Genomic DNA, 18,496 nt, shown 5'->3' on the forward strand with positions numbered 1-18,496 from the left:
CGTGGGGCTCTGATGTTTGGGCGGCGTGGGGCTCTGTTGGTAGTCGGGCGGCGTGGGGCTCTGATGGTTGGGCGGCGTGGGGCTTCGATAGTTGGGCAGCGTGGGGCTCTGTTGGTAGTGGGGCGTCGTGGGGCTCTGTTGGTTGGGCGGCGTGGGGCTCTGTTGGTTGGGCGGCGTGGGGCTCTGTTGGTAGTGGGGCGTCGTGGGGCTCTGTTGGTTGGGCGGCGTGGGGCTCTGTTGGTTGGGCGGCGTGGGGCTTCGATAGTTGGGCAGCGTGGGGCTGCTAAAAGATCCCAGGCCACTAGTGTATTGTTTGTGCCGTGCAGGCCGCATAGCTTCTAGGCGCTTGAGCTGGGGTTGACACCCATGAGCTTTAGAGCTCAAGAGCGCGGCCGTGCGCGTGCTGTGCCCGTTCTCACCACACGATGTCCACAGCCCTCCGGGCGAAGGCGGCCCTCCACCCGTCCATATGATCTGCTCACCAGCTGCAGCCAAAATAATAAAATGCTGATGTCACCCCATCCCCCAGCAGCCCGCAGCAGCCCTCCCGGCCCCCAGCAGCCTGCTGCTCTGCTCACTCACCCTGCAGGGCACCGGACCCGCGGCCCCCTCGACTCTACACCCTCTGCTCTCCCTGCCCACCACCTCCGAGTGACCCACGGATCCGTCTCCTCCGCGCCCTTCAGGACAGCAGAGCCCCAGCTCACGCGAAGGTAAGCCCCGGGGACCAACTCAGCCACTCAAGTGCCCCCCTTCTCGCCCCCTCCCCATAGTGAGGTAAGTCACTACAGACAGACTCGTGGAGACGTACCTACCCTTCCAGAGAGACTCCTAGTGAGAGGTAACCTTCCATGGCCCCTTCCCTTTCACACTGACACCCACCACCCACCTCTCACACACGAGGAGGTAATTCCCCCATAGACTAAGGAACGTACGGCCACCCCAGACACGTTAACAGGGAGTAAAGGTCCCCGTAAACTGACATACTCCCTTCCCTGCTGGAAACTCCCCTGCACACATCTCACTAGGAGGTATTCTCCGCCCCAACACACTGCTCACAGGGAAGTAAGTTTTCAGTCGAAAATCTCTGGGAGGTAAGACTCGACAGTCAGCCTGAAAGACTGCCATCCAGACCACGCACAGCCCACTCACAGGGAGGTAAATCCCCCATACACAAACTTACGACGAAGTAACCTCACACACATTTGGGATGTTGGTTCTCAATGCAGTATCCACCAGGGAGGTACATTATACGCAGACTCTGACAGCTTGGTACAACCTCTGCCGGGTCACTCCGAGCCAGCTGGGCTCCTCGTACTTAGACTCACACTGACCATAAAGGTGCACCCACTCATAGACAGACAGCCAACGAGGAGCACCACCCGGACCCCCACGCACAGCTTACAGGAAGGCCCCCCGGACCCCCACGCACAGCTTACAGGAAGGCCCCCCGGACCCCCACGCACAGCTTACAGGAAGGCCTCCAGGGTGTCTCTAACAAGGAGGTAGGTGCCCATAGACTCAATGGATGATCCCTTTGAGTAAGGTATGCCTTCATCCATACCCTACCTCACAGGGAGGGAACGCTGCCATAGACAGATGTATAGAGAATGAAGTCCTCCGACTCACCACTCCTCCAATACATACTACTCACAGGCACCCCTAGGTCACCGCTGATGGATAACACCTGATATCAGCTCTCTCTACAACGTGATGGTTGGCTTACAACGCCAGCGTGTGAGTCCCAGTATCTGGGCCTAGCTCCACTACCTGCGTATATCTACCTCACCACACCAGCCTCTGCTCCAGGGTCTGTCTAGTTCCCCTTACCAGGTTAGAACTCCTACAACACAGCCTTACCTTTGTTTGAAACATCTCCTGGCTTTCCAATCAACCAGTGTAAACGCTTCACAAGTAACAGTAGCCAACATACATAAAGGTCCTACAGCCCCGCTCCTGACAAATAGTCCATGCCCTGAGCAGACCCTGTAATTGACCGGGGTTGAAACACATCGACATATCTGTCAGGAAGAATTGACACCGAAACTACCTAGACCTACGATAACTTGCCTCTCAACCCAACCGAAAATTACTGATAGAGACCCGAAAAAAGTTATTTGCTCCATAGAATGACACAGGACATTTGTAGTGAGAAATATACACTTTCTGGTGAAAAGATATTCACCATATGCCCACTTTGACCTTCTCAAAACTCGGACTTGTGCATTTAATTTCCCTTATAAACCTGAATTAATGGTAATGACCGCTACTAGATAATGAGTCTTGCGTCGTACAAGGAACTTTTAATTTTTGATTTTTAAATATTAACCTAAAATTGTTTACTCGCTTCATAATCTCTGGTTTGAGGACTTTATCTATTTTATTATTTTTTTGGTTGAAGAATATAGAATTGTGTACACTGTCTTAATACTTTTTTATATGTGCTCCCTGAAATGATGCTTGCACAATTAAGAGAAATAATATTGGGATTTTTTTTTGTCTCTCCATACAACATATTCAAGTATTTTCTTTGTGTTAAAGTAGGTTTAAGTTTAGCGGAAGAAGCATTAATATTTCATTGTTTACTTGTGCTCCGCCCCTTTTCGGTTGTATAAGCACGCAACCTCTTTTTTCATTTGTTGTAGCGCATAGAAGCAGTGGCTGGTATCCTGAACCAGGATTTTGCTTCCGGTACGGAGTCTAACCCTCAGCGCTCGTGTCAGGCTCCCACTGCGTAGGCCTAGCATACAGCACCAGTATCTAGCACCACACAGCTAGTAGTTGCTTAAAGGTGCTGGAGCCTAAGTTTTTGTAGCAGTGACTAACAGTTCCATGATTTAGTACACAACACCATGGCTACCACTCAGAACCAGAAAATAGCTCACAGTATCTCGGCCTAGCCACCATACCAAGGCAGCCTTTGCAACTCCTAGTACCAGAGGTTGGTTCTAATACCAGGGATTAGATGACAGCACCAGGGGATGAGTTCCATTACCAGGGTTTAGCCCATAGTGCCAGCGCTGTGATCCAATGCCAAGCCTGAGCGCACCGCTCCAGTCAATGGATTCAATTTCCTGATAAATCTCAAAATACCAGGAACTGACTCGCAGTACAAGGGCCTGGCTCCCAGTACCAGCGACTCGCTTTCAGTACCAGGGACTAGCTCATATAAACTGCATCCTACCTACAGTTCCAGTATCCAGTAAGACATAGCTCTTACTTCCACCTCCCAGTTCAAGGGTCAAGTGCTCATTATCACCCATGGTGCCTCAGTACCGAGTACCCTGAAGGAGCAGGGATGGAGTTTGTTAACCCATCTTCACTGAAGACCAGGCCTCTGCCCCAGGAACCTCAGAAGGAGACCATTCTAGACACCTCACCCCCACCTGCCTGGAGTACCTGTCCCAAGGGCTTCAGGAGGAGCGCTTCCACAACAACCCGCACCTGCCTGGCCTGGACCAGTGTTGCCTGCCACTCGGAAGAAGTGATTGGTCAATGGTTCAGCGCTTCACTCCTCAGTCATGGTTCCTTTGACAGGAGAACCCAAAGACGGGTGGGGGTCAAATCCTGCCTGCACCCAGGACCCACTTCCCGCGAGTCTCTGAAGAAGTGCGAGGAAGGGTTTTCCAGGCATTGCCACCTCTGCCTTGGGGCAACTGTGCCAGGAGCCTGTGATGAAGCATGAGGTTCACCAGTTCCACCTCTAGAACCTTGGCAGGAGCAGAGGACAGATGGTGGAGACTGCCCACTCTCTAGGCTGCAAACGACCTATCGTCCCACATGCCGCTCAAGGAGCGAAGACCGAGGGCCCCCCTCCCCTGAGTACCTCCTCCATGCATTCTTCTAGGAGGAGCCCACTCCATCCAACCGCCTTTTAGTGCTCCAGAAATCTGTCCAAAGAGTGATTAGTAGGTGGTCCAGGACTCCTCTCCTTCAACTTGAGGCCACAGCCTCACTGGCATCTGAGGCAATGAAGGTTAAAGGTTATGTTGTCCAGGCCGCTGTCCTAAAATCCTGGTGAAGAGGCTTTGAAGAAAAAGTTGTCCGAATCACCCGTATGTCAGCGGCAAGGGGCTGGAGTGAAAATAGCGTAGAATGCCTCTGGTTTTGTTGTGGGTCGCGAGAAACCATGGACTAACCAATGTAAGACGGCATATACCAGCGTGTGACACCTGGAACAGCTCAAAAGTGTCTTAGACAAAGCTGACGCTTGAAATCTTTGGTGGATCAAACTTTGGTACCAGGATGTCCACCATGTTGAGAACCTCCAGAGTGCTGTGCCAACTAGGGGTGAGTGGTTGAAAAGCTTCTGCACTCCATCCATCATCTTGTTGTGTTTGCTTTGTTCGCCCTAAGTGTCAAGGGTATGCCCAGACGTGGCTCCCTTGCTTGCTGTATCACTGGAGTCAAGCTGACCTGGCTGATGAGGGGTGATACCCTGAGACCGGTCCCCGGATGCTTGTTTCTGTTTCAGGGAGGACCTAGCCTGGCAGTTCGGGCTGGACTGTCCCCAGGGGAATAGGGTCAAGACTGATTTGCATATGGCTGGGTCCAAACTAGCGTGGCGAATTGAGCTAAAGAACGATGGATTAAACCTAGGTCTGTGACTGGGGGCGAGTGGTTGAAAAGTTTCAGCACTCAGCCCATCATCTTGTGTTTGCGAGAACCCCTCAGAGGGCTCAATCATGGGTTCTGGGTCCTAGAAGAATCCCACCGCCCCAGTCACATTTCCAATTTTTTTACATTTCACTATGCACTTGCACCAAAAGTTCAAATCATGGTCTTCAGTGGTTGACTATACCAAAACCACTGGATAAACTCAAATGTAACATGTCGCCTACACACAACAATGAAATAATTAAAGAAACACATTTTTATCAAGGAGGGTGAGCGGGGCGAGCTGTGACACTAAGAGAGCGCTGGGCTTTAACACCCACTACAGAGAAGAGAGAGTAACCCACACATCTGTGGTTCTAATTCCTGCCAGACCAACCCACTTTTTACCACAGAAGGTGGATACAAGTGGTTTAGGCGCCGTGTGAGTGTCCTGAACTGCCCAGGTGTGCTCACGTCGAGGAGTTTGGGGTGGCCGCCCAGGAGAGAGGCCCCCGGCAGGCCAGTGATGGGTTTGACACACGCGCTCCATCGCAGCGGTATTAATGTCGCTCTCGGCGGCTCGAGAAAGCGCTGACTCTGCAGATCTCGCCCTGTCCCTGGAAATAGCCCGGGGTGCCAGCCCGGGGTGCCAGCCGGGCGAGCATGGCGGCTCCTGCAGGACAGCTGGGGCGGCGCGGTTTAAAGAAGTCCCCACACTTCTGGGGTCGAAAAATGAGCCCCAGTAAGCCTTTGGGCATGTTTTGCGCCAATGTCCAGCGTTTTGGAAGTCTGTGACAAATTCTAAGCTAATGTTTCCACAGTCTCACGCTGAAGAATTTTGTCAGCATGCAGCAATGTCTTTTACAACGTAATAGTTGTTTTTATGCTCATCTTTGTTTAGAGCAAATATTCAGACTTTTTCGGAGTATTAAATTATTTGCACAAAGCCATTTACACGTGTAAACAGGCTAGTTTGTGGGCGTGGCCTTCTTTAGCTGGGGTCTCTAACCTCTAGGGAGAGGATGTGGCTTAATGGCTAGGGCGGCCGACTTTGAAGCTGAGGTTCGAGTCTCTGCTGGGACGCTCAACATCCTGTGATTCTGGGCAAATCACTTAATCTCCCCGGGCCTAAAAATGAATGTGTCCGTCTGTAACGCAACTGGTGCTCAAGTAAAGTCCTCCGATACCTTCGGGTCGAGTTCGCGCTATATAAAACTGCAAAAAAAAAAAAAAATTAGAACGCCCTAAAATGCACTCGGATGGGAAGATTTGCTCCCCAGAAAATTCCTTCGCCCTGGGTGAATTTTATATGTGAGCAAATCCATTTTCAAATGTGAAATCACGTGTTTCTCAGTTCTATGGGTATGAACTTGGACACTTACTTGAAATGTACAAATGCTGTTGTGAATCGTGCCACCAGAGGGCAATGTATGGAACTCACGGTGATATTATTGTGACGTGTAAACCTTAGGGGCCATTCGTATAACTGCCGTTAGGGTGTTACGTGAAATTTAAAAAGCAGTGTGTGTGTGCAGTCTACAGAAATTTTACGTAGAAACGAACAAGTGGAAAAAGTTCTTCAGTTACCCGTTTAATAGAACACACCACAAATTGCACAGAGTTTTGCAACTTTAACACGAATGGGTCCAGTCTGCGTCACCGAAAAGTCACGCAGAATGACGCAAAGCATCACAGAGGCTTGCTATGGTATTAACTACCAACGCAAAACTTTTTGGGGGTGGAAAATTGCCCTTTTTGTAACACAAATACTGTCCAGGAGGCATTCCATGGGGGAGTTGCATGGTCGTTCCTACGCTGCCACCTATGGATTGGGAGGCAAAGCCAGTCAATAAAGGTTTTCAGATCTAGCTTGGCATCAGAAATAAATGCCAACTTCAGGCAAGCGAAAAATCGACGAAATGTTTTCATTTCTTCTAATATTTTAAATATTGAATGTCTAATATTTCAAATATTTCATGTTTTCTACACTGTACGGCATAGAGACAGAACTGTGACTGTCATGGTATCCTCACAGTACAAAACCTATGCTGGACAACACACGCACACCGTGGCACTATGGTGCTAAGATGTTTGTGTGGCGCTAGGCAGCCCTAAAGAGCTGCGGTACGGGGGAAGAGAAGCAACACAGCCCATATCAGTAACCAGGACTCGGCGCTGCTCTCTTGTGCTATTTCTTTATACATTTGCTCCAAAGTGTTATTATAGCCAGGCTCAACGGTCTTCATTTCATCGACCTCGGAAGGATGAACGGTCAAGCCAGCTGTGACAGGGTTTAAGTTTATGCAAACAGTTCTACAGCTGGTGCGTTAACCCATTCATCTATCATCTTGCTCTAAAATGCATGGTTTCGGTGGATAGAAACAAGAATGGACAATTCAGATATTCTATAGGGGTGGAATATTAAATGGAGGCAGTGCGTGTTTTGCTGTTGTTTTTTTAAACTTCTGATAATGTATATAGTGTGCCTGCTTAATTGCATGGAGTGGCTTGGGAAGCAAGGTGCGTTACTAATTTAGAAGTAGCTAAATATGTACATACGTGGATGCACGCAAGTAAATACATGTATGAAGAAATATAAGTAATGTGATGAAATGGATGTACGTCTACTTAGATGGCGCTATAAGCGCGTCGCTACTCATAGACTCAAGGAGATGTTCCACCCAGACATCATAAATGCCCATTTTTCAGGCGGTGTGACCTGTGGGTGACCCCTTTAAGCCCAGGGCCTGAGAGGAGGGGGTAAGGCCCGCACTTGGCATGTGTGGAAGCAGATAAGGGCGACGCCCTGCTCAGAGGCTGGTGCAGCTGGGGGCACCACCCAGGCTCACTGCGGGCATTTAAAATTCATGCATGTCAAGAGACCCGATTAGGGCGGAAGACTCCCGACTTTTAAAGTTAAAACTGGCTTTATTTGAGCTGCCTGCCGGCTTTGCTTCAATATAAATCAATGGGGGAAATATAGTCTTCCAGTTATTAAAAAAAATCCCACACTTTACTCTTCTAAAATGTTGGCATATATGAAAATGCCACAAAGCTCCACCTAGGGGCCTCTATCCCGATCTGCCACTACTACTCTCTGTGGTGGTGGTGGTAGTAGGGGCCCGACACTCCTGTCCCTGGCATCTCAATCCAGACTAGCAGCTTAACCTGCGATTACAGTACCCAGGCCTAGACACAGCTCTGTTAATGGGCCTCAAGTCTTTTTTATAAACATTTTCTCACTGATGTACCTCAGTTCTGATCTACAGTCAGCCTTGCTGATCTCCCATTTGGGCGTACTCCCGCCTCAGCACCTCAGTCGTGACCTGTTATTCCGCTACCAGGGCCCATACACAGCTCCACCCATGTGACTCAGTCCTGGCCTGAAGCATCTATCTTCGTTTCTGTATACAGACAGTACATTGCTCTGCCAATGCACCTCCGTCCTGACCCACAGTACTTGGACCCACGTGCAGCAAGGGCATGCATGGTCGGTGCGAGGCCTACACCCAGCTCTACCAGTGCTCCTCGGTTCTAGTTTGCTAGTTGTCAACATGTGCAACAACAAGGTGGTGGGTGGAATGCTTGAATTAATCTCAATCACTGGTAATTACTCGGGCCGCATCCCAGTCCATGTGTTTTCTGCCCACCATGCCACCTCACCTTGGACCCAGCCATATGCAAATCAGTCTTCACCCCGCTCCAATGGGAACAGTCCAGCACAAACTGCCAAGTTAAAGTTAAAAGTTTGTAGGTTCATATAGCAGCTTATCACCCGTGAGCGTATCCAGGCCCTGTCCATGGGCATGGGGAAGATTAAGGGATTTACCCAGAATCACAGGATGTTGCACCGATGCTGAGACTCAAACCCAGATCCCCAGCTTCTGAGTGGGCAGCTCAGGCGCCGGCCATGTCCTCCCTGAACCAGAACACTAGCAACCTAGGACCGGTTTCACCCTTATTATGGGTAACGTGTGGCCACGCTCATTCTTCCATATTGAGAGACTGCATCATTGGGACAGCCAAGCCTGCAGTCTAGCTTGAGACCTGCTGGTTACACAGCAATCTCTGTAGCTGCTGCTCAGCCACACAAGCTTTCCTATTGTCAAATAACGCACACTTTGTGTGTATTTCCCTTGTGTTTAGGTCTATCTCAGGTAATGTGATGTCTCCAGCATGAGCCATGACCTAGGTCTTGGCATGTCTCTTGTTGTGTAATGTCTCTAACATGACCCTTCGCTTGTCTGTAGCCGTCTCGTGGAGTGTGATTTCTCCATTGTGTCTAGCCTTCGTTGTGTCTAGGCATGCCTCGTGCAGCAAGATGTAACTAAAATGAACCTCATTAGGTGCCTTGGTCTCTGTGTCTGCGCTCTCAGGCCAGGCGTGACTGTGTCACTATGTCTAAGCTGTCTCGAGCAGCGCGATCTATTTTATATGACTTTTTCCTTCCTGTTGCTGGTTGTAAGCAGTGTCCTGTTTCTTAAAAGATCATTTCTTTGAGCTTTGGAGATGTCCCTTAAATTACATTTTCCAAGTGTATATGATGGTGCAGTCAGTGTGATGTCTCATATTTGACCCCTTTCCAGTAAATTGGGCTATCCTCAAAAGAAGACGTCTGGGCACTAATTAAACATTTTAATACAAGTAATAATGTCTTCAAATCTGACCTGATTCAATTTTGTTCAAAGATGCTCAAGAGAAAATCACTTTTAAGTCGACAAATGTTTGCAAATGTTATTTATTTTGTAGTGGCTGGAACAATATCAAAAACTAAAAGCCAGATGTGCAAAGCAGTGATTTGATTGCAAATACTTTGAATATTTTAGCAGTGTAGCAAAGCGATTCGTTCTGGAATTTATTAATGTTTGCTCCCGAAATCCATTCGCAAAAACACTGACATTTTAGCAGCTCTCAACATGGGATGGTGCGCCAGATCCAAAAGGGAAGTGGCCGCCTTGGACCACCACAGCAGGTCTCCATCCCTGTGATGGCCACCAATCCTAGAGAGATGAAATTCGCAACCTGCCTCATGATATTGATGCCGGGTGGTGCGATTGGGACTCACTACATTTCAGAATTTTGTGAACCGAGCTATTTGTACAAGTGTCAATTCTCAAAACTCACACTGGTCATACAACTACAATTTGCGACCTGTGTTTTGTGCATCTGACCCTAAATTACATGGCAGAGTACAGTAAATCCGATAAAAATCAAAATACACCAACATTTAATATGTATGACTTTATTAAACCAACATGGTGATAACCTACCGTCATAAATAGTAATGAGTTCTAATTATTTGCACATTGATAGTGAACATAAGCAGTGGCATAAAAAATCCTTATGCCTCAACTCTTTCCTTATTATGAAATACAAAGGCACGTACCAAATCTATGCAATAGATTTCTGATTCCCTTGAAAACAGCTATTTGTCTAATGGTCCGTGTTATTCTGGCCACTTATAATCACCTAAGAGTTGCGGGAGTGAGGATGACTCCCATGCATCGATCTATTTTTTTAAATCACCCTCATAATCAAATAAAGGTATTTTATAGGGAGGGTTCCTGGGATTTTTAATCTTTGCGTTGTGTGTGGATCCCAACCCTCCTCTATATAGGCTCCCAGTTATCTCATTGTTGAAGCCGACCCGCCACTAGAGAATGCGCTGGCGTGGTAGGATGGCCAAGGATGAAGCATGACACGCAGGGGGTGTGTGAGGCCATACCTTTCAAATTTATGAAGTGATTTTCAAGTGGTTTGGTTAAAGGTCCCACTTTGACTAATGTAAGTTATTGCCAGGATCCATGGGGTCTCCCAGAATTGGGCAATCTTCCTATGGTGGCCTGTGTATGCCTCATTCACCTTTTTTTCTGAATTGTATTATGTGAGGGAGGATATGAATGTAGATAGCCCACTTTTTTCCTCTCGGTCCCCTCCATATTGAGATTGGGCGTCATTTGTTTAGGTGCACTTATAACCGGGGCCTAAAAATCCAAAAGATACATGGTGGTAAAGTGACTGTGACCTCCTTGTTAAATTACATTTAAATCCCCCACTGTTTTTACTAATGCTACTGGCCTAATGAACTGCAATACAAACTTTTGTGTTACTGATGTCCCAAAGTATTTATAGTAGAAAAGAGGCAGCTACGATCCAGAATAGTCATAAAATCATTGCAGTCCGAACAGATTTCCATTCCCAAAAATTCTTGCAATTCAGAATTTCCAACTATTTTTCAAATATTTCTTTAAAAAAAAACCCATGCCGTTGGTAAATTTGTCTTTAGATACAATCTAATTTTGGTCACTATCACTGGACAATATTATGATTTAAATGCACGATGTGCCACTAAATGACTCCCCAAAATGTTGATTCCTGTAAATGTAGGTGCATTGTTTATGCATACTGTGTTCATTACATACTGATTCAATCAATCAATCAAAAGACCTTTATTCAAATTACTTGAATTCATAAAAGTACACGTATAATCAAAGGGGGGACATCAGAGCTAGTTATTTATCGAGGTCCTGTTTCCATGCTCCAAGGCAAGTAGATTAATATCAAAAAGGGGAAACAGTTCCTCTCTATGGGCCTGGGTAGAGAGTTACAATGACTTACTACACTATTACAAATGGTATCTGGGGGGATCTGCAAATCCAGATCGTAATGCCCTCACACACCTGTTAGGGTGTCATGCTTCATCATTGGGCGCTCCTCGTCGGACCGGCGCTGCAATGTCCGACGGGCCTGGTGGCATCTTTATCGGAGATCTTTTGATCTGTGAACGCCGTATGGTGAGTGCGGTGTGTGGGGCTATAGGAGAAACATTGTTTAGTGAAGGTGTAGATTGTGATTATTAAAAAAAGGCCCCTAACCTTTTTGGTTCACTTTATTAAATGTTCAAGGAAGGGACTTTGTTAAAAACAGTGAGGCTACGTGTGATAATTAAAGGTATTCAAGTAGCCATTGGTGGACTAAGTCAGGTCAACATGTTTCGTGTCAAGTGCTTCAAAGTAAAGCGACACTTCTTCAGGACCAGAATGACATGACCGCTTAGTTAACAGTCATGGGAGGTGAGCTCTCTTTCTGAGAGATAGAATCCTCAATTTGGGGTTCTCATAAAGGCATTCTTCCTCCTCAAGGTAGGATGTGGAGCCTCAGAGATGAGGGAAGACGACCCGACCAATTGAGCGGGTGTACCTGAAAAAGACGTGGGCTCGTCTTAGAACCTACTCGTCTCCATCTCACCTTGGAGACGAGTAGGTTCTAAGACGAGCCCACGTCTTTTTCAGGTACACCCGCTCAATTGGTCGGGTCGTCTTCCCTCATCTCTGAGGCTCCACATCCTACCTTGAGGAGGAAGAATGCCTTTATGAGAACCCCAAATTGAGGATTCTATCTCTCAGAAAGGGAGCTCACCTCCCATGACTGTTAACTAAGCGGTCATGTCATTCTGGTCCTGAAGAAGTGTCGCTTTACTTTGAAGCACTTGACACGAAACATGTTGACCTGACTTAGTCCACCAATGGCTACTTGAATACCTTTAATTATCACACGTAGCCTCACTGTTTTTAACAAAGTCCCTTCCTTGAACATTTAATAAAGTGAACCAAAAAGGTTAGGGGCCTTTTTTAATAATCACAATCTACACCTTCACTAAACAATGTTTCTCCTATAGCCCCACACACCGCACTCACCATACGGCGTTCACAGATCAAAAGATCTCCGATAAAGATGCCACCAGGCCCGTCGGACATTGCAGCGCCGGTCCGACGAGGAGCGCCCAATGATGAAGCATGACACCCTAACAGGTGTGTGAGGGCATTACGATCTGGATTTGCAGATCCCCCCAGATACCATTTGTAATAGTGTAGTAAGTCATTGTAACTCTCTACCCAGGCCCATAGAGAGGAACTGTTTCCCCTTTTTGATATTAATTCATAAAAGTACAGACATAAAAATAGTTCATTATTACAATGTACAAAATACAATAGCTTTAAAAATTAAAAAGGGAACTAAAACAGCAATCTTTCAGGGGTTTTCCATCATATTACGTACACGAATTATTAGTCTTAAAAAGGTACTAGTACGAAAGGTCAGTTCCTCTGTATCCAGGGAGAGTAACATCAAGCGGGACTCCTCCAGGGAGAGGGGTCTTTGTTTTCTAAAATAGGGTGTTAAAAACCAGTTAATGTATTTTAAATAAAATTTACAGAAAAATAAAAAATGCAGATCATTCTGTTTACTGGTACCATCACATGGGCAGGGGTTACGTTCTGTGGTGTAATTATAACCCAAGGGGAAGCCCAACAGGAATTTTATGGAGCCTGCCCTTAATCGAAATAACAGAGACCTCTCCCAACTGGACATAGGAAGAGTAAGATAAAGTGGGAGGGGATGCCTGGGCAGGTCATTCTCCATGTATCTGACAACAGTTGATTTGGAAATTTCCCTTTCCATCCTTTCGGTTTCAAAGAGTGCATATAGTGCTTGTTTAACCTCTACCTTATCTTGACATCCGATTCTGGAGGGATCTGAGAAGAGATCTCCTTTGTTCACGGCACTTAGTAATTTTAAGACTCCAGCAAGCCATGGGATTGAGAGACCGTGGTCACATTGAAGACAATCTTTAATTATATCTTGTGTTAAAGAGGCTGCGTTGTTCCTCCAGATTCTCAACCAGAATAGGGCTGGTCTACTTCTAATAAAGTCGCTGATATAAGGGAGGTTCAACTCTTTGTGACAAATAAGTTCAGGGGACGAAATTGGGGCACCCAATACTTTCCTACAGAAACGTGTCTCTTCTCGTTGGATGCTGGGGTTTTTAGCAGGGGCCCAAACTTCAGCCCCGTAAGTGGCAACAGGAATACACTGCAATCTAAAAATTTTTTAAATAGCACTGGTTGCACCTAATTTTTTAGGGCGTGGGAGACTCAATATTGAGTTGATGGCCTTCGAGAACTTACTCGTGGCTTGTGCGAAATGCGCACTCCATGAGTTGTTCGCAGCGAAAGCCACCCCAAGGTATATAAAAGAATTTACAGAATCAAGTTTATCAGACCCGATATGGATGGTGTTAAGTTTCCGTTTACCAGGTCCGCATGACATAACAAAAGATTTTTTAAAATTCACACGCAGGTCTAGTCCCTCCATATGATGTACAAAGTTTTCCACAAGCAAACGGAGGGCGTTAGGGGTGCGGGCCATAAGGACCGCATCATCTGCGTATAGTAGAACTGGCAAAGGATGCCCCTGGACAATTGGGACATCTCTAGTTACTTGTTTTAAAACCTTTGCTATGCCATTGATGTAAATAATAAACAACAGGGGTGCTAAAACGCACCCCTGTCTAACCCCCCTGCCAAATTTGATGGCTCCGGAAACTTCACCCCCGACCCAATTCTAACTTGAGCCCTGAGGTCAGTATGGAGATACGCCAGGAAGTGCACTAAAGGCTCGTCCAGTCCATAATTGAGAAGCATGGACCACAGTTTTGATCTGTTTACCAGGTCAAACGCAGATGAAAGATCCATGAAGGCGAGGTATATAGGGGACGATCGAGCGACGGTATACTTATCAATTATTAATTTTAAATTCAAACATTGCTCGACCGTGCCCACCCCACTCCTGAATCCCATCTGACATGGATCCAGTAGGTCAGAATCTTCCGCCCACTCTACCACCCTGTTGTAAATAACTCGCCCAAGTATTTTTAAAGTGTTGTCCAAAAGCGAGATTGGGCGGTAGTTAGCTGGATCTGACCTATCTCCCTTTTTATAAATTGGGACAATAATGCTACAAGACCACGTCTTCGGGATGGGCGCTCTTGACAAACTGTTAAAAACATTATGTAAAATTGGTGCCCATAGGTCTGGACTATGCTTTATGATGTCTATGGGAAGACCGTCTGGTCCAGGGGCCTTGTTGCCAAGGCTCTCTCTGACGGCTGTCACCACCTCGTAATGATCAATCCGCAGGTCTCGCAACTGTCCCAGATCTGGGGTGATTATTTCTTCAAAGGGAGCAGCATATATATTGGAAAAGTGGGCTTCCCAAGTGCTACTGGTTATATTGCAGCCAATTGGGGATAAATGTTTACCCATGTCGCGCATTTTCCTAACTGCTGTCCAAAATGGCCCACTGCTCTTCATATTGGCGCTAACGACCAGGGACTCCCACTGTTCCATCAGGAGTGCCGCCTTTCTTTCAGCTATTTTTTGTTTATAAAATTTCCTAGCTGATTGTACCTCCACTATATTCCTTGGGTTAATGGTTAATACCCTGCGTAGTTCCCTATTTGCCATAGAACAGGCAGAGTCGAACCTTTTTGGCTCTTTCGCCTTTGTGGGTAATGGGACTAACAAATAATTTTTGATTGCCACGCATAGTTTACCAAAATCGGTGACTATTCTGTGGCAATCCCCGTCGGGTGATGAGCAAGAATTTATTAATACTATGTGATCATTTTTTACACGATCAAGTAGGGCTTCACAGTCAATTCCCCTCCATTTTAGACGGAGACCATCACCTGATGGCGTAATATCTCTTGCGCCATTAAATTTAGCATATACTGGGCTAGGGCCCAAGTACAAAGTGACTATAAGGGGGTTATGGTCTCCATATAATGTCTCAACCACATTTGAGTGGGTAACACGATCTGTTAGGTAGGGGGATGTGAAAATAAAATCAATCGTCGAACGTGAATCTCTCCCTCTATGCGTGGGGGCACAGATCATCCTTGGGGATTGGCTTGCTTCCATTACATTACTAAGGATGTGTTCATTCAATATCTTAACAAGCTCAATACCTCTACGGTCTGCTGAATCTGGGCAGCTTTTATCCTCTAATCGATGCTTTCCTGGAATCTTCGCATTGAAGTCACCCCCAATGAGAATCCCTGACTTCTCGTCTATACCTATATTCATGTTTGTTTCAAGGTGTACCAATAAATTAGAAAGTGCTATATAGTTCCTATTTGGTATTGAATTAAAATCATTATTGTAAAAATTAATTAAATAAATCTTGGTCTTTCGCTTGTATTCAAGAACCTGAATATTTGGGTTCCCGAATGATAAATCCTTAAAAGTACCACCCGCCAATATCCTGATCCCAATAAAAAGTCCTCCCATTGCACGACCAAAGGCAGGCTTAGAGGCAAACACACTAAAACAATGATAACCCTCTAGGTGCACGTTCCCTACGGCCCAGATCTCTTGGAACATGATGATACCTTTGCCATCCAATAGCTGGACCCACTGAGGGTCGGACAGTCTAGATTCTATGCCTGCAACGTTCCAGCTAAGGATTGACAAGTCACAGCCACTTGGGCTACTTAAATGCATGTCCCTGGTAATCTGCCTGGGGTTGATTTGCAGGATTGTTGTTACGTCCTCACATGCAACTGGGAATTCAACCGTGGCAGGCTGTACGGCCATGGGTTGAGGTATAACAGTTTTTGTAGAATCTAAAAGTTCCTCAGTTACATCGGCTGCCTCTACACGTTCAATATTCCTATCACTATCCCCCAGTCAGTCCAGTTCCTCTAAGTTTGAAAAGGCATGTTTGAATCGATTATATGTTGGAACATTATACAGGTACCTCCTCTCATGCTCATCCGGGTAAATATTTTGATTGGTCACTGCATAGGGCCTCTCCCTGGGAATGTGCTGGGGTGCGACTAAGAAAGGGGGATATGACATTTGGTGTGCAGGTAGTGCAGTCACGTTACCCAATGAAAGGCCATTTCTAGTATCAGGATGTTGGCCCTGGTGGTAACATCGATTGTTAATTCTAAAATCAGTATTAATGTCCTGGCGGTGTCCCAAAAAATGAGTCCCAAGACTAGGATTAGGATCTATTAAGTGCCTGTAAAAATACCCAAGAGGGAGAAGTGTAGTGTTGTATTCCCAATGGGAGGGCTGTGGGGCTTTTGCTAACGTGCATTGAGCCCATAGAGGGGACTTAAAGTTTATAATTATACAGTCCCCTTCAAACTTTTTCCTTAAGGGGCCCACCCACCCCACTCTTTGGGTATGAATAATCTCTCCAGCGCCATCCATCGGAAATTGACAATGTCTAGATAGCCAATGGAGAGTTCTGTTTTTTAGGCTAGCAAAATTTTCCTCTTGATCTTTCCTTAGCTTAGGGACATTAGCTAAAACCAGGACGTAAGGTCCGCACTCTGGGGGTAAACTGATACGGGCCGGAATTTGCTTAGCAGTTGTTAAAATAGATTGGTCCGGCTTAGGTGAGGGAGGGGATGAATCAGGTAGGACATCAGTATTGGTTTGACCAAAATATGCCGTATTACTTTTAGAGACAGTTTGAGCCGTCGCTATGGGGGTGGCAACCTTGGGGAGTGTTGGTTTGGGTGCCCGTTTGGCACGATGCTCCACAGATGGTAGGCTTTTACTTGTGCCTGGTATTGGGGGCAACAAGGGGACACTATTATTAGTTCTATTAAACATTTTGGGCTGATTTATTTGGACATCATCAGTGGTGGTAGTTGCCCCTAAAGAGGGCAAGATTTCTTGATGGCGCCCTGAACTTAGTTTAGAAACATGATCAGTCAGCACTCTCATTCTTTTTTCTATGTTTGATACATGTAAATTCAGAGGACCCAAGAGAGTAGATATCAGTGTCTCCAGTCTCCCCCAAAATCCCTGAGCCCCTGACACTGTGTTGATTTCTATAATAGAGGAATCCATCCTGCTAGGTAGGCCGACCTCTTTAGCCTTATCTAGTACTACGGGGGCAACAGACCTCCGTGGTTGGCTATTCCCACCCTTCTGTTTATTTTGTACAGGCTCAATATTTTTCCGTTTATTCTTAGCTTTTTGCCTCTTTGCTTTCTGGCCCCTTGTTTGCATTAGTCCGCTAGTGCTTTTATCCCCACCTGAGTCCAAAGCATCAGAGTCATGGCGTAAGTCAATCCCTTCTGTGTGAATCAAATTATCAACTGGAGATGGCAGAAAATCCAGGTCCCTATTTGGGCTTGGCTCTAACATAGTGGGAGTTGACGATAGCCTAGTGTCCGTGGGCAGGTGGTCGTAAGATACTATATTTCCATTTGTGTGGTTCTCTTTGGTGGCTGTGCCCGGAAGCCCCGCATAGGATGTAGCAAGTAAAGAATCGAGGGATTTTTCAAAGGAGTTATCATGGTGCATAAACAAGGGCAGGCTTGGTGGGAGCGAGAGGCGTCTTTCAGTGTTCTGAATAGCCATGGCAACGACCCCTATTGTTTTCTGCAACATTTTATCTATGGCCGTTAGGCTTGGCAATGGAGTAGTAGGTGCTGCATGTTGTTTGGGCTTACCCGGTCTTCTGGGTGCTGCTGAAGTCTTTTTTCCCATAATGGATGTCGATGCGGGTAGCCAGTAGTTGTTTCTCAGCCAGATGCCCCCGGGCCAGCGAAGTTAAGGGGGGTTGCCCAGCCCTGCCTCTGTCTGCCCCTGACGGCCACAGACGGCCCGCCCTCTGCCCGGGCTCAGCCCGGCGCCGCCCGCGCGCATCCCGCGATGCGGGGGGAGCCTCGCGGTATTTCTGCGCCTCCGGGCGCGCTATCGGGCGGAAGTGCCCTGCTCTGAATTCTGGGTAGTGTAGTCCGCTAGGGACCGCTGATCACGTCCGCATCAGGCGCTGCAGGACAGGACCCTCGCGACCCTCAGGAGCCTCGTTCCCCCGGGGCCTCACCACAGAGCCCAGCCGCCTCTCTCCTCGTCAAGGTAGGTTGTTAGTATCAGCCCCCGCTCTGCAAGGGAGCCTCGCGGTATTTCTGCGCCTCCGGGCGCGCTTTCGGGCGGAAGTGCCCTGCTCTGAATTCTGGGTAGTGTAGTCCGCTAGGGACCGCTGATCACGTCCGCATCAGGCGCTGCAGGACAGGACCCTCCCGACCCTCAGG

At 47.0% G+C, this 18,496-nt stretch overlaps 1 protein-coding gene across 1 annotated transcript in view; it reads left to right on the plus strand.

Moving 5' to 3' along the window:
- The first annotated feature begins 419 nt into the window (after nt 1-419).
- Nucleotides 420-18,496, plus strand: part of TMOD4 (tropomodulin 4) — a 108,345-nt gene continuing 90,268 nt past the window's right edge. The window contains exon 1 of the mRNA XM_085639458.1: nt 420-713. The gene's annotated coding sequence lies outside the window, so the exon portion shown is untranslated. The remainder of the gene's footprint in view (nt 714-18,496) is intronic.

The sequence above is a fragment of the Triturus cristatus genome, chromosome 12 (assembly GCF_964204655.1).
Source record: "Triturus cristatus chromosome 12, aTriCri1.1, whole genome shotgun sequence".
In the NCBI taxonomy this organism is placed as follows: domain Eukaryota; kingdom Metazoa; phylum Chordata; class Amphibia; order Caudata; family Salamandridae; genus Triturus; species Triturus cristatus.